The sequence below is a fragment of the Taudactylus pleione genome, unplaced genomic scaffold (genome assembly GCF_031769625.1).
Source record: "Taudactylus pleione unplaced genomic scaffold, aTauple2 ptg000070l, whole genome shotgun sequence".
Taxonomy (NCBI): Eukaryota; Metazoa; Chordata; class Amphibia; order Anura; family Myobatrachidae; genus Taudactylus; species Taudactylus pleione.
In genome coordinates this window covers 2,163,841-2,184,956 of record NW_028284472.1, presented here as the reverse complement: position 1 = coordinate 2,184,956, position 21,116 = coordinate 2,163,841, and the positions used below count along the sequence as shown (strand labels likewise).

Below are 21,116 nucleotides of genomic sequence, written 5' to 3'. Positions count from 1 at the left end.
AAATGTAAAGCTGCAATCACTTGTGCATAAAAAAATAGCAGCTCATACGGGATGTTGCTCAGTGGTAGAGCGCATGCTTCGCATGTAAGAGGCCCCGGGTTCAATCCCCGGCATCTCTAAGTTTTACAAAATACAGCTTTTTACCATATGTAAACTCTCTAGTAGAGCCAAAGAAAACAAGCAAACCAATAAAAGTACTCTACAGCAATAGTCAAAGTTGAATACAAATCATAAAAAATCAATCAAATATGATTATATTCATCATCTTCTTCATTCCATTTTTCAAAGTTAAGTTCCCATTGAATGCTTATTGCCATTCTCCTACACTGAGGGAAAACTTATGGTAAGTAGGAAATAGATTTTTTATTTTCAGTGGGAACTGAAGGCGACAACTCAAGCAAAGTTTAATAAAAGAGCGAGACAAATAATAAAGCAAAACTAATTGATTAAGATTGAGAGACAAGTTCAAACACTTTGTGAACAAAAAGAGGATGGACATGGGCTTGGAGGGCAAGCACTTAATGAAATTTCAAAGCATGGAATGATGACAACATATCAACTCTACATAGATTGTCTGGAGAAGCATTAGCTAGCAATGCCCAAGAGGCAGTCTTAGCATGCATCTTTTGTGCCCTTCTGCTAAGCTCTGACACTGATGACCAAACAGAATGTAAGACAGCCCTCTAGTTAGCAAAACTTGATCAATATCCACACCATTCATTAGTAAAAGTAGGGGATTCTGATGATAAACCAGTCTTTGATGGAGAACTTAAAGAGCATTCCAGAGTTTGGAAGGGGCATCTACTTGCATTCTCATCAGCCATGAAAACCATAAATTCCTTGCAGTCAAGCATGGTATAATGGTTATGCTTCCATCCTCTAAGATATCCCTAATAACACTGAAAAGTAGTAAATCTCTAGTGAAATGTAAAGCTGCAATCACTTGTGAATAAAAAAATAGCAGCTCATAGGGGATATAGCTCAGTGGTAGAGTGCATGCTTCGCATGTATGAGGCCCCGGATTCAATCCCCGGCATCTCCAAGTTTTACAAAATATAGCTTTTTACCATATGTAAACTCTCTAGTAGAGCCAAAAAAAACAAGCAAACCAATAAAAGTACTCTACAGCAATAGTCAAAGTTGAATACAAATCATAAAAAATCAATCAAATATGATTATATTCATCATCTTCTTCATTCCATTTTTCAAAGTTAAGTTCCCATTGAATGCCTATTGCCATTCTCCTACACTGAGGGAAAACATATGGTAAGTAGGAAATAGATTTTTTATTTTCAGTGGGAACTGAAGGCGACTACCCGAGCAAAGTTTAATAAAAGAGCGAGACAAATAATATAGCAAAACTAATTGATTAAGATTGAGAGACAAGTTCAAACACTTTGTGAACAAAAAGAGGATGGACATGGGCTTGGAAGGCAAGCACTTAAAGAAATTTCAAAGCATGGAATGATGACAACATATGAACTCTACAAAGATTGTCTGTTGAAGCATTAGCTAGCAGTGGCCAAGAGGCAGTCTTAGCATGCATCCTTTGTGCCCTTCTGCTAAGTTCTGACACTGATGACCAAACAGATTGTAAGACAGCCCTCTAGTTAGCAAAACTTGATCAATATCCACACCATTCATTAGTAAAAGTAGGGGATTCTGATGATGAACCAGTCTCTGATGGAGAACTTAAGAGCATTCCAATGTTCGGAATGGGCATCTACTTGCATTCTCATCAGCCATGAAAACCATACAGTCCTTGAAGTCAAGCATGGTATAATGGTTATCCTTCCATCCTCTAAGATATCACTAATAACACTGAAAAGTAGTAAATTTCTAGTGAATTGTAAAGCTGCAATCACTTATGAATCAGAAAATAGCAGCTCATAGGGGATGTAGCTCGGTGGTAGAGCGCATGCGTCGCTTGTATAAGCCCCTGAGTTCAATCCCCAGAATCTCTAAGTTTTGCAAAATACAGCTTTTTACCATATGTAAACTCTCTAGAAGAGCCAAAGATAACAAGCAAACCAATACAAGTACTCTACAGCAATAGTCAAAGTTGAATACAAATCATAAAAAAATAATCAAATATGATTATATTCATCATCTTCTTCATTCCATTTTTCAAAGTTAAGTTCCCATTGAATGACTATTGCCATTCTCCTACACTGAGGGAAAACATATGGTAAGTAGGAAATAGATTTTTTATTCTCAGTGTTAACTGAAGGCGACTACCTGAGCAAAGTTTAATAAAAGAGCGAGACAATTAATATAGCAGAACTAAATGATTAAGATTGAGAGACAAGTACAACCATTAATGAACAAAAAGAGGATGGACATGGGCTTGGAGGGCAAGCACTTAATGAAATTTCAAAGCATGGAATGATGACAACATATCAACTCTAAATAGATTGTCTGGTGAAGCATTAGCTAGCAATGCCCAAGAGGCAGTCTTAGCATGCATCCTTTGTGCCCTTCTGCTAAGTTCAGACACTGATGACCAAACAGAATGTAAGACAGCAATCTAGTTAGCAAAACTTGATCAATATCCACACCATTCATTAGTAAAAGTAGGGGATTCTGATGATAAACCAGTCTCTGATGGAGAACTTTAAGAGCATTCCAGTGTTTGGAAGGGGCATCTACTTGCATTCTCATCAGCCATGAAAACCATAAAGTCCTTGCAGTCAAGCATGGTATAATAATTATGCTTCCATCCTCTAAGTTATCCCTAATAACACTGAAAAGTAGTAAATCTCTAGTGAAATGTAAAGCTGCAATCACTTGTGCATAAAAAAATAGCAGCTCATAGGGAATGTAGCTCAGTGGTAGAGCGCATGCTTCGCATGTTTGAGGCCCCGGATTCAATCCCCGGCATCTCCAAGTTTTACAAAATACAGCTTTTTACCATATGTAAACTCTCTAGTAGAGCCAAAGAAAACAAGCAAACCAATAAAAGTACTCTACAGCAATAGTCAAAGTTGAATACAAATCATAAAAAATCAATCAAATATGATTATATTCATCATCTTCTTCATTCCAGTTTTCAAAGTTAAGTACCTATTGAATGCCTATTGCCATTCTCCTACACTGAGGGAAAACATATGGTAAGTAGGAAATAGATTTTTTATTTTCAGTGGGAACTGGAAGCGACTACCTGAGCAAAGTTTAATAAAAGAGCGAGACAAATAATATAGCAAAACTAATTGTTTAAGATTGAAAGACAAGTTCAAACACTTTGTGAACAAAAAGAGAATGGACATGGGCTTGGAGGGCAAGTACTTAATGAAATTTCAAAGCATGGAATGATGACAACATATGAACTCTACTTAGATTGTCTGGTGAAGCATTAGCTAGCAATGCCCAAGAGGCAGTCATAGCATGCATCCTTTGTGCCCTTCTACTAAGTTCTGACACTGATGACCAAACAGAATGTAAGACAGCCCTCTAGTTAGCAAAACTTGATCAATATCCACACCATTCATTAGTAAAAGTAGGGGATTCTGATGATAAACCAGTCTCTGATGGAGAACTTTAAGAGCATTCCAATGCTTGGAATGGGCTTCTACTTGCATTCTCATCACCCATGAAAACCATAAAGTCCTTGCAGTCAAGCATGGTATAATGGTTATGCTTCCATCCTCTAAGATATCCCTAATAACACTGAAAAGTAGTAAATCTCTAGTGAAATGTAAAGCTGCAATCACTTGTGCATAAAAAAATAGCAGCTCATAGGGGATGTAGCTCAGTGGTAGAGTGCATGCTTCGCATGTATGAGGCCCCGATTTCAATCCCTGGCATCTCCAAGTTTTACAAAATACAGCTTTTTACCATATGTAAACTCTCTAGTAGAGCCAAAGAAAACAAGCAAACCAATAAAAGTACTCTACAGCAATAGTCAAAGTTGAATACAAATCATAAAAAATCAATCAAATATGATTATATTCATCATCTTCTTCATTCCATTTTTCAAAGTTAAGTTCCCATTGAATGCTTATTGCCATTCTCCTACACTGAGGGAAAACTTATGGTAAGTAGGAAATAGATTTTTTATTTTCAGTGGGAACTGAAGGCGACAACTCAAGCAAAGTTTAATAAAAGAGCGAGACAAATAATATAGCAAAACTAATTGATTAAGATTGAGAGACAAGTTCAAACACTTTGTGAACAAAAAGAGGATGGACATGGGCTTGGAGGGCAAGCACTTAATGAAATTTCAAAGCATGGAATGATGACAACATATCAACTCTACATAGATTGTCTGGAGAAGCATTAGCTAGCAATGCCCAAGAGGCAGTCTTAGCATGCATCTTTTGTGCCCTTCTGCTAAGCTCTGACACTGATGACCAAACAGAATGTAAGACAGCCCTCTAGTTAGCAAAACTTGATCAATATCCACACCATTCATTAGTAAAAGTAGGGGATTCTGATGATAAACCAGTCTTTGATGGAGAACTTAAAGAGCATTCCAGAGTTTGGAAGGGGCATCTACTTGCATTCTCATCAGCCATGAAAACCATAAATTCCTTGCAGTCAAGCATGGTATAATGGTTATGCTTCCATCCTCTAAGATATCCCTAATAACACTGAAAAGTAGTAAATCTCTAGTGAAATGTAAAGCTGCAATCACTTGTGCATAAAAAAATAGCAGCTCATAGGGGATGTAGCTCAGTGGTAGAGTGCATGCTTCGCATGTATGAGGCCCCGGATTCAATCCCCGGCATCTCCAAGTTTTACAAAATATAGCTTTTTACCATATGTAAACTCTCTAGTAGAGCCAAAGAAAACAAGCAAACCAATAAAAGTACTCTACAGCAATAGTCAAAGTTGAATACAAATCATAAAAAATCAATCAAATATGATTATATTCATCATCTTCTTCATTCCATTTTTCAAAGTTAAGTTCCCATTGAATGCCTATTGCCATTCTCCTACACTGAGGGAAAACATATGGTAAGTAGGAAATAGATTTTTTATTTTCAGTGGGAACTGAAGGCGACTACCCGAGCAAAGTTTAATAAAAGAGCGAGACAAATAATATAGCAAAACTAATTGATTAAGATTGAGAGACAAGTTCAAACACTTTGTGAACAAAAAGAGGATGGACATGGGCTTGGAAGGCAAGCACTTAAAGAAATTTCAAAGCATGGAATGATGACAACATATGAACTCTACAAAGATTGTCTGTTGAAGCATTAGCTAGCAGTGGCCAAGAGGCAGTCTTAGCATGCATCCTTTGTGCCCTTCTGCTAAGTTCTGACACTGATGACCAAACAGATTGTAAGACAGCCCTCTAGTTAGCAAAACTTGATCAATATCCACACCATTCATTAGTAAAAGTAGGGGATTCTGATGATGAACCAGTCTCTGATGGAGAACTTAAGAGCATTCCAATGTTCGGAATGGGCATCTACTTGCATTCTCATCAGCCATGAAAACCATACAGTCCTTGAAGTCAAGCATGGTATAATGGTTATCCTTCCATCCTCTAAGATATCACTAATAACACTGAAAAGTAGTAAATTTCTAGTGAATTGTAAAGCTGCAATCACTTATGCATCAGAAAATAGCAGCTCATATGGGATGTAGCTCGGTGGTAGAGCGCATGCGTCGCTTGTATAAGCCCCTGAGTTCAATCCCCAGAATCTCTAAGTTTTGCAAAATACAGCTTTTTACCATATGTAAACTCTCTAGAAGAGCCAAAGATAACAAGCAAACCAATACAAGTACTCTACAGCAATAGTCAAAGTTGAATACAAATCATAAAAAAAAAATCAAATATGATTATATTCATCATCTTCTTCATTCCATTTTTCAAAGTTAAGTTCCCATTGAATGACTATTGCCATTCTCCTACACTGAGGGAAAACATATGGTAAGTAGGAAATAGATTTTTTATTCTCAGTGTTAACTGAAGGCGACTACCTGAGCAAAGTTTAATAAAAGAGCGAGACAATTAGTATAGCAGAACTAAATGATTAAGATTGAGAGACAAGTACAACCATTAATGAACAAAAAGAGGATGGACATGGGCTTGGAGGGCAAGCACTTAATGAAATTTCAAAGCATGGAATGATGACAACATATCAACTGTACATAGATTGTCTGGTGAAGCATTCGCTAGCAGTGGCGAAGAGGCAGTCTTAGCATGCATCCTTTGTGCCCTTCTGCTAAGTTCTGACACTGATGACCAAACAGAATGTAAGACAGCCCTCTAGTTAGCAAAACTTGATCAATATCCACACCATTCATTAGTAAAAGTAGGGGATTCTGATGATGAACCAGTCTCTGATGGAGAACTTTAAGAGCATTCCAATGTTCGGAATGGGCATCTACTTGCATTCTCATCAGCCATGATAACCATAAAGTCCTTGCAGTCAAGCATGGTATAATGGTTATGCTTCCATCCTCTAAGATATCCCTAATAACACTGAAAAGTAGTAAATCTCTAGTGAAACGTAAAGCTGCAATCACTTGTGCATAAAAAAATAGCAGCTCATAGGGGATATAGCTCAGTGGTAGAGCGCATGCTTCGCATGTATGAGGCCCCGGATTCAATCCCCGGCATCTCCAAGTTTTACAAAATACAGCTTTTTACCATATGTAAACTCTCTAGTAGAGCCAAAGAAAACAAGCAAACCAATAAAAGTACTCTACAGCAATAGTCAAAGTTGAATACAAATCATAAAAAATCAATCAAATATGATTATATTCATCATCTTCTTCATTCCATTTTTCAAAGTTAAGTTCCCATTGAATGCCTATTGCCATTCTCCTACACTGAGGGAAAACATATGGTAAGTAGGAAATAGATTTTTTATTTTCAGTGGGAACTGAAGGCGACTACCCGAGCAAAGTTTAATAAAAGAGCGAGACAAATAATATAGCAAAACTAATTGATTAAGATTGAGAGACAAGTACAACCATTAATGAACAAAAAGAGGATGGACATGGGCTTGGAGGGCAAGCACTTAATGAAATTTCAAAGCATGGAATGATGACAACATATCAACTCTAAATAGATTGTCTGGTGAAGCATTAGCTAGCAATGCCCAAGAGGCAGTCTTAGCATGCATCCTTTGTGCCCTTCTGCTAAGTTCAGACACTGATGACCAAACGGAATGTAAGACAGCCCTCTAGTTAGCAAAACTTGATCAATATCCACACCATTCATTAGTAAAAGTAGGGGATTCTGATGATAAACCAGTCTCTGATGGAGAACTTTAAGAGCATTCCAGTGTTTGGAAGGGGCATCTACTTGCATTCTCATCAGCCATGAAAACCATAAAGTCCTTGCAGTCATGCATGGTATAATAATTATGCTTCCATCCTCTAAGATATCCCTAATAACACTGAAAAGTAGTAAATCTCTAGTGAAATGTAAAGCTGCAATCACTTGTGCATAAAAAAATAGCAGCTCATAGGGGATGTAGCTCAATGGTAGAGCGCATGCTTCGCATGTTTGAGGCCCCGGATTCAATCCCCGGCATCTCCAAGTTTTACAAAATACAGCTTTTTACCATATGTAAACTCTCTAGTAGAGCCAAAGAAAACAAGCAAACCAATAAAAGTACTCTACAGCAATAGTCAAAGTTGAATACAAATCATAAAAAATCAATCAAATATGATTATATTCATCATCTTCTTCATTCCAGTTTTTAAAGTTAAGTACCTATTGAATGCCTATTGCCATTCTCCTACACTGAGGGAAAACATATGGTAAGTAGGAAATAGATTTTTTATTTGCAGTGGGAACTGAAGGCGACTACCTGAGCAAAGTTTAATAAAAGAGCGAGACAAATAATATAGCATAACTAAATGATTAAGATTGAGAGACAAGTTCAACCACTTTATGAACAAAAAGAGGATGGACATGGGCTTGGAGGGCAAGCACTTAATGATAATTCAAAGCATGGAATGATGACAACATATCAACTCTACATAGATTGTCTGGTGAAGCATTAGCTAGCAGTGGCCAAGAGGCAGTCTTAGCATGCATCCTTTGTGCCCTTCTGCTAAGTTCTGACACTGATGACCAAACAGAATGTAAGACAGCCCTCTAGTTAGCAAAACTTGATCAATATCCACACCATTCATTAGTAAAAGTAGGGGATTCTGATGATGTACCAGTCTCTGATGGAGAACTTTAAGAGCATTCCAATGTTCGGAATGGGCATCTACTTGCATTCTCATCAGCCATGAAAACCATAAAGTCCTTGAAGTCAAGCATGGTATAATGGTTATCCTTCCATCCTCTAAGATATCACTAATAACACTGAAAAGTAGTAAATCTCTAGTGAATTGTAAAGCTGCAATCACTTATGCATCAGAAAATAGCAGCTCATAGGGGATGTAGCTCGGTGGTAGAGCGCATGCTTCGCTTGTATAAGCTCCTGAGTTCAATCCCCAGAATCTCTAAGTTTTGCAAAATACAGCTTTTTACCATATGTAAACTCTCTAGAAGAGCCAAAGATAACAAGCAAACCAATACAAGAACTCTACAGCAATAGTCAAAGTTGAATACAAATCATAAAAAATTAATCAAATATGATTATATTCATCATCTTCTTCATTCCATTTTTCAAAGTTAATTTCCCATTGAATGCCTTTTGCCATTCTCCTACACTGAGGGAAAACATATGGTAAGTAGGAAATAGATTTTTTATTTTCAGTGGGAACTGAAGGTGACTACCCGAGCAAAGTTTAATAAAAGAGCGAGACAAATAATATAGCATAACTAAATGATTAAGATTGAGAGACAAGTTTAACCACTTTATAAACAAAAAGAGGATTGACATGGGCTTGGAGGGCAGACACTTAATGAAATTTCAAAGCATGGAATGATGACAACATATCAACTCTACATAGATTGCCTGGTGAAGCATTAGCTAGCAATGCCCAAGAGGCAGTCTTAGCATGCATCCTTTGTGCCCTTCTGCTAAGTTCTGACACTGATGACCAAACAGAATGTAAGACAGCCCTCTAGTTAGCAAAACTTGATCAATATCCACACCATTCAATAGTAAAAGTAGGGGATTCTGATGATAAACCAGTCTCTGATGGAGAACTTTAAGAGCATTCCAGTGTTTGGAATGGGCATCTACTTGCATTCTCATCAGCCATGAAAACCATAAAGTCCTTGCAGTCAAGCATGGTATAATGGTTATGCTTCCATCCTCTAAGATATCCCTAATAACACTGAAAAGTAGTAAATCTCTAGTAAAATATAAAGCTGCAATCACTTGTGCAAAAAAAAATAGCAGCTCATAGGGGATGTAGCTCAGTGGTAGAGCGCATGCTTCGCATGTATGAGGCCCCGGTTTCAATCCCCGGCATCTCCAAGTTTTACAAAATACAGCTTTTTACCATATGTAAACTCTCTAGTAGAGCCAAAGAAAACAAGCAAACCAATAAAAGTACTCTACAGCAATAGTCAAAGTTGAATACAAATCATAAAAAATCAATCAAATATGATTATATTCATCATCTTCTTCATTCCATTTTTCAAAGTTAAGTTCCCATTGAATGCTTATTGCCATTCTCCTACACTGAGGGTAAACTTATGGTAAGTAGGAAATAGATTTTTTATTTTCAGTGGGAACTGAAGGCGACATCTCAAGCAAAGTTTAATAATAAAGCGAGACAAATAATATAGCAAAACTAATTGATTAAGATTGAGAGACAAGTTCAAACACTTTGTGAACAAAAAGAGGATGGACATGGGCTTGGAGGGCAAGCACTTAATGAAATTTCAAAGCATGGAATGATGACAACATATCAACTGTACATAGATTGTCTGGTGAAGCATTAGCTAGCAGTGGCGAAGAGGCAGTCTTAGCATGCATCCTTTGTGCCCTTCTGCTAAGTTCTGACACTGATGACCAAACAGAATGTAAGACAGCCCTCTAGTTAGCAAAACTTGATCAATATCCACACCATTCATTAGTAAAAGTAGGGGATTCTGATGATGAACCAGTCTCTGATGGAGAACTTTAAGAGCATTCCAATGTTCGGAATGGGCATCTACTTGCATTCTCATCAGCCATGATAACCATAAAGTCCTTGCAGTCAAGCATGGTATAATGGTTATGCTTCCATCCTCTAAGATATCCCTAATAACACTGAAAAGTAGTAAATCTCTAGTGAAACGTAAAGCTGCAATCACTTGTGCATAAAAAAATAGCAGCTCATAGGGGATATAGCTCAGTGGTAGAGCGCATGCTTCGCATGTATGAGGCCCCGGATTCAATCCCCGGCATCTCCAAGTTTTACAAAATACAGCTTTTTACCATATGTAAACTCTCTAGTAGAGCCAAAGAAAACAAGCAAACCAATAAAAGTACTCTACAGCAATAGTCAAAGTTGAATACAAATCATAAAAAATCAATCAAATATGATTATATTCATCATCTTCTTCATTCCATTTTTCAAAGTTAAGTTCCCATTGAATGCCTATTGCCATTCTCCTACACTGAGGGAAAACATATGGTAAGTAGGAAATAGATTTTTTATTTTCAGTGGGAACTGAAGGCGACTACCCGAGCAAAGTTTAATAAAAGAGCGAGACAAATAATATAGCAAAACTAATTGATTAAGATTGAGAGACAAGTTCAAACACTTTGTGAACAAAAAGAGGATGGACATGGGCTTGGAGGGCAAGCACTTAATGAAATTTCAAAGCATGGAATGATGACAACATATGAACTCTACAAAGATTGTCTGTTGAAGCATTAGCTAGCAGTGGCCAAGAGGCAGTCTTAGCATGCATCTTTTGTGCCCTTCTGCTAAGTTCTGACACTGATGATCAAACAGATTGTAAGACAGCCCTCTAGTTAGCAAAACTTGATCAATATCCACACCATTCATTAGTAAAAGTAGGGGATTCTGATGATGAACCAGTCTCTGATGGAGAACTTAAAGAGCATTCCAATGTTCGGAATGGGCATCTACTTGCATTCTCATCAGCCATGAAAACCATACAGTCCTTGAAGTCAAGCATGGTATAATGGTTATCCTTCCATCCTCTAAGATATCACTAATAACACTGAAAAGTAGTAAATCTCTAGTGAATTGTAAAGCTGCAATCACTTATGCATCAGAAAATAGCAGCTCATAGGGGATGTAGCTCGGTGGTAGAGCGCATGCTTCGCTTGTATAAGCCCCTGAGTTCAATCCCCAGAATCTCTAAGTTTTGCAAAATACAGCTTTTTACCATATGTAAACTCTCTAGAAGAGCCAAAGATAACAAGCAAACCAATACAAGTACTCTACAGCAATAGTCAAAGTTGAATACAAATCATAAAAAAATAATCAAATATGATTATATTCATCATCTTCTTCATTCCATTTTTCAAAGTTAAGTTCCCATTGAATGCCTATTGCCATTCTCCTACACTGAGGGAAAACATATGGTAAGTAGGAAATAGATTTTTTATTCTCAGTGGGAACTGAAGGCGACTACCTGAGCAAAGTTTAATAAAAGAGCGAGACAAATAATATAGCAGAACTAAATGATTAAGATTGAGAGACAAGTTCAAACACTTTATGAACAAAAAGAGGATGGACATGGGCTTGGAGGGCAAGCACTTAATGATAATTCAAAGCATGGAATGATGACAACATATCAACTCTACATAGATTGTCTGGTGAAGCATTAGCTAGCAGTGGCCAAGAGGCAGTCTTAGCATGCATCCTTTGTGCCCTTCTGCTAAGTTCTGACACTGATGACCAAACAGAATGTAAGACAGCCCTCTAGTTAGCAAAACTTGATCAATATCCACACCATTCATTAGTAAAAGTAGGGGATTCTGATGATGAACCAGTCTCTGATGGAGAACTTTAAGAGCATTCCAATGTTCGGAATGGGCATCTACTTGCATTCTCATCAGCCATGAAAACCATAAAGTCCTTGCAGTCAAGCATGGTATAATGGTTATGCTTCCATCCTCTAAGATATCCCTAATAACACTGAAAAGTAGTAAATCTCTAGTAAAATATAAAGCTGCAATCACTTGTGCATAAAAAAATAGCAGCTCATAGGGGATGTAGCTCAGTGGTAGAGTGCATGCTTCGCATGTATGAGGCCCCGGTTTCAATCCCCGGCATCTCCAAGTTTTACAAAATACAGCTTTTTACCATATGTAAACTCTCTAGTAGAGCCAAAGAAAACAAGCAAACCAATAAAAGTACTCTACAGCAATAGTCAAAGTTGAATACAAATCATAAAAAATCAAGCAAATATGATTATATTCATCATCTTCTTCATTCCATTTTTCAAAGTTAAGTTCCCATTGAATGCTTATTGCCATTCTCCTACACTGAGGGTAAACTTATGGTAAGTAGGAAATAGATTTTTTATTTTCAGTGGGAACTGAAGGCGACAACTCAAGCAAAGTTTAATAAAAGAGCGAGACAAATAATATAGCAAAACTAATTGATTAAGATTGAGAGACAAGTTCAAACACTTTGTGAACAAAAAGAGGATGGACATGGGCTTGGAGGGCAAGCACTTAATGAAATTTCAAAGCATGGAATGATGACAACATATCAACTGTACATAGATTGTCTGGTGAAGCATTAGCTAGCAGTGGCGAAGAGGCAGTCTTAGCATGCATGCTTTGTGCCCTTCTGCTAAGTTCTGACACTGATGACCAAACAGAATGTAAGACAGCCCTCTAGTTAGCAAAACTTGATCAATATCCACACCATTCATTAGTAAAAGTAGGGGATTCTGATGATGAACCAGTCTCTGATGGAGAACTTTAAGAGCATTCCAATGTTCGGAATGGGCATCTACTTGCATTCTCATCAGCCATGATAACCATAAAGTCCTTGCAGTCAAGCATGGAATAATGGTTATGCTTCCATCCTCTAAGATATCCCTAATAACACAGAAAAGTATTAAATCTCTAGTGAAATGTAAAGCTGCAATCACTTGTGCATAAAAAAATAGCAGCTCATAGGGGATATAGCTCAGTGGTAGAGCGCATGCTTCGCATGTATGAGGCCCCGGATTCAATCCCCGGCATCTCCAAGTTTTACAAAATACAGCTTTTTACCATATGTAAACTCTCTAGTAGAGCCAAAGAAAACAATCAAACCAATAAAAGTACTCTACAGCAATAGTCAAAGTTGAATACAAATCATAAAAAATCAATCAAATATGAGTATATTCATCATCTTCTTCATTCCATTTTTCAAAGTTAAGTTCCCATTGAATGCCTATTGCCATTCTCCTACACTGAGGGAAAACATATGGTAAGTAGGAAATAGATTTTTTATTTTCAGTGGGAACTGAAGGCGACTACCCGAGCAAAGTTTAATAAAAGAGCGAGACAAATAATATAGCAAAACTAATTGATTAAGTTTGAGAGACAAGTTCAAACACTTTGTGAACAAAAAGAGGATGGACATGGGCTTGGAGGGCAAGCACTTAATGAAATTTCAAAGCATGGAATGATGACAACATATGAACTCTACAAAGATTGTCTGTTGAAGCATTAGCTAGCAGTGGCCAAGATGCAGTCTTAGCATGAATCCTTTGTGCCCTTCTGCTAAGTTCTGACACTGATGACCAAACAGATTGTAAGACAGCCCTCTAGTTAGCAAAACTTGATCAATATCCACACCATTCATTAGTAAAAGTAGGGGATTCTGATGATGAACCAGTCTCTGATGGAGAACTTTAAGAGCATTCCAATGTTCGGAATGGGCATCTACTTGCATTCTCATCAGCCATGAAAACCATAAAGTCCTTGCAGTCAAGCATGGTATAATGGTTATGCTTCCATCCTCTAAGATATCCCTAATAACACTGAAAAGTAGTAAATCTCTAGTAAAATATAAAGCTGCAATCACTTGTGCATAAAAAAATAGCAGCTCATAGGGGATGTAGCTCAGTGGTAGAGTGCATGCTTCGCATGTATGAGGCCCCGGTTTCAATCCCCGGCATCTCCAAGTTTTACAAAATACAGCTTTTTACCATATGTAAACTCTCTAGTAGAGCCAAAGAAAACAAGCAAACCAATAAAAATACTCTACAGCAATAGTCAAAGTTGAATACAAATCATAAAAAATCAAGCAAATATGATTATATTCATCATCTTCTTCATTCCATTTTTCAAAGTTAAGTTCCCATTGAATGCTTATTGCCATTCTCCTACACTGAGGGTAAACTTATGGTAAGTAGGAAATAGATTTTTTATTTTCAGTGGGAACTGAAGGCGACAACTCAAGCAAAGTTTAATAAAAGAGCGAGACAAATAATATAGCAAAACTAATTGATTAAGATTGAGAGACAAGTTCAAACACTTTGTGAACAAAAAGAGGATGGACTTGGGCTTGGAGGGCAAGCACTTAATGAAATTTCAAAGCATGGAATGATGACAACATATCAACTGTACATAGATTGTCTGGTGAAGCATTAGCTAGCAGTGGCGAAGAGGCAGTCTTAGCATGCATGCTTTGTGCCCTTCTGCTAAGTTCTGACACTGATGACCAAACAGAATGTAAGACAGCCCTCTAGTTAGCAAAACTTGATCAATATCCACACCATTCATTAGTAAAAGTAGGGGATTCTGATGATGAACCAGTCTCTGATGGAGAACTTTAAGAGCATTCCAATGTTCGGAATGGGCATCTACTTGCATTCTCATCAGCCATGATAACCATAAAGTCCTTGCAGTCAAGCATGGAATAATGGTTATGCTTCCATCCTCTAAGATATCCCTAATAACACAGAAAAGTATTAAATCTCTAGTGAAATGTAAAGCTGCAATCACTTGTGCATAAAAAAATAGCAGCTCATAGGGGATATAGCTCAGTGGTAGAGCGCATGCTTCGCATGTATGAGGCCCCGGATTCAATCCCCGGCATCTCCAAGTTTTACAAAATACAGCTTTTTACCATATGTAAACTCTCTAGTAGAGCCAAAGAAAACAAGCAAACCAATAAAAGTACTCTACAGCAATAGTCAAAGTTGAATACAAATCATAAAAAATCAATCAAATATGATTATATTCATCATCTTCTTCATTCCATTTTTCAAAGTTAAGTTCCCATTGAATGCCTATTGCCATTCTCCTACACTGAGGGAAAACATATGGTAAGTAGGAAATAGATTTTTTATTTTCAGTGGGAACTGAAGGCGACTACCCGAGCAAAGTTTAATAAAAGAGCGAGACAAATAATATAGCAAAACTAATTGATTAAGATTGAGAGACAAGTTCAAACACTTTGTGAACAAAAAGAGGATGGACATGGGCTTGGAGGGCAAGCACTTAATGAAATTTCAAAGCATGGAATGATGACAACATATGAACTCTACAAAGATTGTCTGTTGAAGCATTAGCTAGCAGTGGCCAAGAGGCAGTCTTAGCATGCATCTTTTGTGCCCTTCTGCTAAGTTCTGACACTGATGATCAAACAGATTGTAAGACAGCCCTCTAGTTAGCAAAACTTGATCAATATCCACACCATTCATTAGTAAAAGTAGGGGATTCTGATGATGAACCAGTCTCTGATGGAGAACTTTAAGAGCATTCCAATGTTCGGAATGGGCATCTACTTGCATTCTCATCAGCCATGAAAACCATACAGTCCTTGAAGTCAAGCATGGTATAATGGTTATCCTTCCATCCTCTAAGATATCACTAATAACACTGAAAAGTAGTAAATCTCTAGTGAATTGTAAAGCTGCAATCACTTATGCATCAGAAAATAGCAGCTCATAGGGGATGTAGCTCGGTGGTAGAGCGCATGCTTCGCTTGTATAAGCCCCTGAGTTCAATCCCCAGAATCTCTAAGTTTTGCAAAATACAGCTTTTTACCATATGTAAACTCTCTAGAAGAGCCAAAGATAACAAGCAAACCAATACAAGTACTCTACAGCAATAGTCAAAGTTGAATACAAATCATAAAAAAATAATCAAATATGATTATATTCATCATCTTCTTCATTCCATTTTTCAAAGTTAAGTTCCCATTGAATGCGTATTGCCATTCTCCTACACTGAGGGTAAACTTATGGTAAGTAGGAAATAGATTTTTTATTTTCAGTGGGAACTGAAGGCGACAACTCAAGCAAAGTTTAATAAAAGAGCGAGACAAATAATATAGCAAAACTAATTGATTAAGATTGAGAGACAAGTTCAAACACTTTGTGAACAAAAAGAGGATGGACATGGGCTTGGAGGGCAAGCACTTAATGAAATTTCAAAGCATGGAATGATGACAACATATCAACTGTACATAGATTGTCTGGTGAAGCATTAGCTAGCAGTGGCGAAGAGGCAGTCTTAGCATGCATGCTTTGTGCCCTTCTGCTAAGTTCTGACACTGATGACCAAACAGAATGTAAGACAGCCCTCTAGTTAGCAAAACTTGATCAATATCCACACCATTCATTAGTAAAAGTAGGGGATTCTGATGATGAACCAGTCTCTGATGGAGAACTTTAAGAGCATTCCAATGTTCGGAATGGGCATCTACTTGCATTCTCATCAGCCATGATAACCATAAAGTCCTTGCAGTCAAGCATGGAATAATGGTTATGCTTCCATCCTCTAAGATATCCCTAATAACACAGAAAAGTATTAAATCTCTAGTGAAATGTAAAGCTGCAATCACTTGTGCATAAAAAAATAGCAGCTCATAGGGGATATAGCTCAGTGGTAGAGCGCATGCTTCGCATGTATGAGGCCCCGGATTCAATCCCCGGCATCTCCAAGTTTTACAAAATACAGCTTTTTACCATATGTAAACTCTCTAGTAGAGCCAAAGAAAACAAGCAAACCAATAAAAGTACTCTACAGCAATAGTCAAAGTTGAATACAAATCATAAAAAATCAATCAAATATGATTATATTCATCATCTTCTTCATTCCATTTTTCAAAGTTAAGTTCCCATTGAATGCCTATTGCCATTCTCCTACACTGAGGGAAAACATATGGTAAGTAGGAAATAGATTTTTTATTTTCAGTGGGAACTGAAGGCGACTACCCGAGCAAAGTTTAATAAAAGAGCGAGACAAATAATATAGCAAAACTAATTGATTAAGATTGAGAGACAAGTTCAAACACTTTGTGAACAAAAAGAGGATGGACATGGGCTTGGAGGGCAAGCACTTAATGAAATTTCAAAGCATGGAATGATGACAACATATGAACTCTACAAAGATTGTCTGTTGAAGCATTAGCTAGCAGTGGCCAAGAGGCAGTCTTAGCATGCATCTTTTGTGCCCTTCTGCTAAGTTCTGACACTGATGATCAAACAGATTGTAAGACAGCCCTCTAGTTAGCAAAACTTGATCAATATCCACACCATTCATTAGTAAAAGTAGGGGATTCTGATGATGAACCAGTCTCTGATGGAGAACTTAAAGAGCATTCCAATGTTCGGAATGGGCATCTACTTGCATTCTCATCAGCCATGAAAACCATACAGTCCTTGAAGTCAAGCATGGTATAATGGTTATCCTTCCATCCTCTAAGATATCACTAATAACACTGAAAAGTAGTAAATCTCTAGTGAATTGTAAAGCTGCAATCACTTATGCATCAGAAAATAGCAGCTCATAGGGGATGTAGCTCGGTGGTAGAGCGCATGCTTCGCTTGTATAAGCCCCTGAGTTCAATCCCCAGAATCTCTAAGTTTTGCAAAATACAGCTTTTTACCATATGTAAACTCTCTAGAAGAGCCAAAGATAACAAGCAAACCAATTCAAGTACTCTACAGCAATAGTCAAAGTTGAATACAAATCATAAAAAAATAATCAAATATGATTATATTCATCATCTTCTTCATTCCATTTTTCAAAGTTAAGTTCCCATTGAATGCCTATTGCCATTCTCCTACACTGAGGGAAAACATATGGTAAGTAGGAAATAGATTTTTTATTCTCAGTGGGAACTGAAGGCGACTACCTGAGCAAAGTTTAATAAAAGAGCGAGACAAATAATATAGCAGAACTAAATGATTAAGATTGAGAGACAAGTTCAAACACTTTATGAACAAAAAGAGGATGGACATGGGCTTGGAGGGCAAGCACTTAATGATAATTCAAAGCATGGAATGATGACAACATATCAACTCTACATAGATTGTCTGGTGAAGCATTAGCTAGCAGTGGCCAAGAGGCAGTCTTAGCATGCATCCTTTGTGCCCTTCTGCTAAGTTCTGACACTGATGACCAAACAGAATGTAAGACAGCCCTCTAGTTAGCAAAACTTGATCAATATCCACACCATTCATTAGTAAAAGTAGGGGATTCTGATGATGAACCAGTCTCTGATGGAGAACTTTAAGAGCATTCCAATGTTCGGAATGGGCATCTACTTGCATTCTCATCAGCCATGAAAACCATAAAGTCCTTGCAGTCAAGCATGGTATAATGGTTATGCTTCCATCCTCTAAGATATCCCTAATAACACTGAAAAGTAGTAAATCTCTAGTAAAATATAAAGCTGCAATCACTTGTGCATAAAAAAATAGCAGCTCATAGGGGATGTAGCTCAGTGGTAGAGTGCATGCTTCGCATGTATGAGGCCCCGGTTTCAATCCCCGGCATCTCCAAGTTTTACAAAATACAGCTTTTTACCATATGTAAACTCTCTAGTAGAGCCAAAGAAAACAAGCAAACCAATAAAAGTACTCTACAGCAATAGTCAAAGTTGAATACAAATCATAAAAAATCAAGCAAATATGATTATATTCATCATCTTCTTCATTCCATTTTTCAAAGTTAAGTTCCCATTGAATGCTTATTGCCATTCTCCTACACTGAGGGTAAACTTATGGTAAGTAGGAAATAGATTTTTTATTTTCAGTGGGAACTGAAGGCGACAACTCAAGCAAAGTTTAATAAAAGAGCGAGACAAATAATATAGCAAAACTAATTGATTAAGATTGAGAGACAAGTTCAACACCTTGTGAACAAAAAGAGGATGGACATGGGCTTGGAGGGCAAGCACTTAATGAAATTTCAAAGCATGGAATGATGACAACATATCAACTGTACATAGATTGTCTGGTGAAGCATTAGCTAGCAGTGGCGAAGAGGCAGTCTTAGCATGCATGCTTTGTGCCCTTCTGCTAAGTTCTGACACTGATGACCAAACAGAATGTAAGACAGCCCTCTAGTTAGCAAAACTTGATCAATATCCACACCATTCATTAGTAAAAGTAGGGGATTCTGATGATGAACCAGTCTCTGATGGAGAACTTTAAGAGCATTCCAATGTTCGGAATGGGCATCTACTTGCATTCTCATCAGCCATGATAACCATAAAGTCCTTGCAGTCAAGCATGGAATAATGGTTATGCTTCCATCCTCTAAGTTATCCCTAATAACACAGAAAAGTATTAAATCTCTAGTGAAATGTAAAGCTGCAATCACTTGTGCATAAAAAAATAGCAGCTCATAGGGGATATAGCTCAGTGGTAGAGCGCATGCTTCGCATGTATGAGGCCCCGGATTCAATCCCCGGCATCTCCAAGTTTTACAAAATACAGCTTTTTACCATATGTAAACTCTCTAGTAGAGCCAAAGAAAACAATCAAACCAATAAAAGTACTCTACAGCAATAGTCAAAGTTGAATACAAATCATAAAAAATCAATCAAATATGAGTATATTCATCATCTTCTTCATTCCATTTTTCAAAGTTAAGTTCCCATTGAATGCCTATTGCCATTCTCCTACACTGAGGGAAAACATATGGTAAGTAGGAAATAGATTTTTTATTTTCAGTGGGAACTGAAGGCGACTACCCGAGCAAAGTTTAATAAAAGAGCGAGACAAATAATATAGCAAAACTAATTGATTAAGATTGAGAGACAAGTTCAAACACTTTGTGAACAAAAAGAGGATGGACATGGGCTTGGAGGGCAAGCACTTAATGAAATTTCAAAGCATGGAATGATGACAACATATGAACTCTACAAAGATTGTCTGTTGAAGCATTAGCTAGCAGTGGCCAAGATGCAGTCTTAGCATGCATCCTTTGTGCCCTTCTGCTAAGTTCTGACACTGATGACCAAACAGATTGTAAGACAGCCCTCTAGTTAGCAAAACTTGATCAATATCCACACCATTCATTAGTAAAAGTAGGGGATTCTGATGATGAACCAGTCTCTGATGGAGAACTTTAAGAGCATTCCAATGTTCGGAATGGGCATCTACTTGCATTCTCATCAGCCATGAAAACCATAAAGTCCTTGCAGTCAAGCATGGTATAATGGTTATGCTTCCATCCTCTAAGATATCCCTAATAACACTGAAAAGTAGTAAATCTCTAGTAAAATATAAAGCTGCAATCACTTGTGCATAAAAAAATAGCAGCTCATAGGGGATGTAGCTCAGTGGTAGAGTGCATGCTTCGCATGTATGAGGCCCCGGTTTCAATCCCCGGCATCTCCAAGTTTTACAAAATACAGCTTTTTACCATATGTAAACTCTCTAGTAGAGCCAAAGAAAACAAGCAAACCAATAAAAGTACTCTACAGCAATAGTCAAAGTTGAATACAAATCATAAAAAATCAAGCAAATATGATTATATTCATCATCTTCTTCATTCCATTTTTCAAAGTTAAGTTCCCATTGAATGCTTATTGCCATTCTCCTACACTGAGGGTAAACTTATGGTAAGTAGGAAATAGATTTTTTATTTTCAGTGGGAACTGAAGGCGACAACTCAAGCAAAGTTTAATAAAAGAGCGAGACAAATAATATAGCAAAACTAATTGATTAAGATTGAGAGACAAGTTCAAACACTTTGTGAACAAAAAGAGGATGGACATGGGCTTGGAGGGCAAGCACTTAATGAAATTTCAAAGCATGGAATGATGACAACATATCAACTGTACATAGATTGTCTGGTGAAGCATTAGCTAGCAGTGGCGAAGAGGCAGTCTTAGCATGCATGCTTTGTGCCCTTCTGCTAAGTTCTGACACTGATGACCAAACAGAATGTAAGACAGCCCTCTAGTTAGCAAAACTTGATCAATATCCACACCATTCATTAGTAAAAGTAGGGGATTCTGATGATGAACCAGTCTCTGATGGAGAACTTTAAGAGCATTCCAATGTTCGGAATGGGCATCTACTTGCATTCTCA

The 21,116-nt window shown here is 37.4% G+C and overlaps 15 non-coding genes across 15 annotated transcripts; all 15 read left to right on the top strand.

Moving 5' to 3' along the window:
* The first annotated feature begins 970 nt into the window (after positions 1 to 970).
* TRNAA-CGC (transfer RNA alanine (anticodon CGC)) lies at positions 971 to 1,042 on the top strand. The gene has a single exon. It is a non-coding gene; the product is annotated as a tRNA-Ala (tRNA).
* A 1,772-nt stretch (positions 1,043 to 2,814) lies between these two features.
* TRNAA-CGC (transfer RNA alanine (anticodon CGC)) lies at positions 2,815 to 2,886 on the top strand. The gene has a single exon. It is a non-coding gene; the product is annotated as a tRNA-Ala (tRNA).
* A 1,774-nt stretch (positions 2,887 to 4,660) lies between these two features.
* Positions 4,661 to 4,732, top strand: TRNAA-CGC (transfer RNA alanine (anticodon CGC)). The gene has a single exon. It is a non-coding gene; the product is annotated as a tRNA-Ala (tRNA).
* Positions 4,733 to 6,504: 1,772 nt separating this feature from the next.
* Positions 6,505 to 6,576, top strand: TRNAA-CGC (transfer RNA alanine (anticodon CGC)). Its single transcript has one exon. It is a non-coding gene; the product is annotated as a tRNA-Ala (tRNA).
* Positions 6,577 to 7,426: 850 nt separating this feature from the next.
* Positions 7,427 to 7,498, top strand: TRNAA-CGC (transfer RNA alanine (anticodon CGC)). Its single transcript has one exon. It is a non-coding gene; the product is annotated as a tRNA-Ala (tRNA).
* Positions 7,499 to 9,272: 1,774 nt separating this feature from the next.
* Positions 9,273 to 9,344, top strand: TRNAA-CGC (transfer RNA alanine (anticodon CGC)). Its single transcript has one exon. It is a non-coding gene; the product is annotated as a tRNA-Ala (tRNA).
* An 851-nt stretch (positions 9,345 to 10,195) lies between these two features.
* TRNAA-CGC (transfer RNA alanine (anticodon CGC)) lies at positions 10,196 to 10,267 on the top strand. Its single transcript has one exon. It is a non-coding gene; the product is annotated as a tRNA-Ala (tRNA).
* A 1,774-nt stretch (positions 10,268 to 12,041) lies between these two features.
* TRNAA-CGC (transfer RNA alanine (anticodon CGC)) lies at positions 12,042 to 12,113 on the top strand. Its single transcript has one exon. It is a non-coding gene; the product is annotated as a tRNA-Ala (tRNA).
* Positions 12,114 to 12,964: 851 nt separating this feature from the next.
* TRNAA-CGC (transfer RNA alanine (anticodon CGC)) lies at positions 12,965 to 13,036 on the top strand. Its single transcript has one exon. It is a non-coding gene; the product is annotated as a tRNA-Ala (tRNA).
* Positions 13,037 to 13,887: 851 nt separating this feature from the next.
* Positions 13,888 to 13,959, top strand: TRNAA-CGC (transfer RNA alanine (anticodon CGC)). Its single transcript has one exon. It is a non-coding gene; the product is annotated as a tRNA-Ala (tRNA).
* Positions 13,960 to 14,810: 851 nt separating this feature from the next.
* TRNAA-CGC (transfer RNA alanine (anticodon CGC)) lies at positions 14,811 to 14,882 on the top strand. Its single transcript has one exon. It is a non-coding gene; the product is annotated as a tRNA-Ala (tRNA).
* Positions 14,883 to 16,656: 1,774 nt separating this feature from the next.
* Positions 16,657 to 16,728, top strand: TRNAA-CGC (transfer RNA alanine (anticodon CGC)). The gene has a single exon. It is a non-coding gene; the product is annotated as a tRNA-Ala (tRNA).
* Positions 16,729 to 18,502: 1,774 nt separating this feature from the next.
* TRNAA-CGC (transfer RNA alanine (anticodon CGC)) lies at positions 18,503 to 18,574 on the top strand. Its single transcript has one exon. It is a non-coding gene; the product is annotated as a tRNA-Ala (tRNA).
* Positions 18,575 to 19,424: 850 nt separating this feature from the next.
* On the top strand, positions 19,425 to 19,496 carry TRNAA-CGC (transfer RNA alanine (anticodon CGC)). The gene has a single exon. It is a non-coding gene; the product is annotated as a tRNA-Ala (tRNA).
* An 851-nt stretch (positions 19,497 to 20,347) lies between these two features.
* TRNAA-CGC (transfer RNA alanine (anticodon CGC)) lies at positions 20,348 to 20,419 on the top strand. Its single transcript has one exon. It is a non-coding gene; the product is annotated as a tRNA-Ala (tRNA).
* The last annotated feature ends 697 nt before the right edge of the window (positions 20,420 to 21,116 follow it).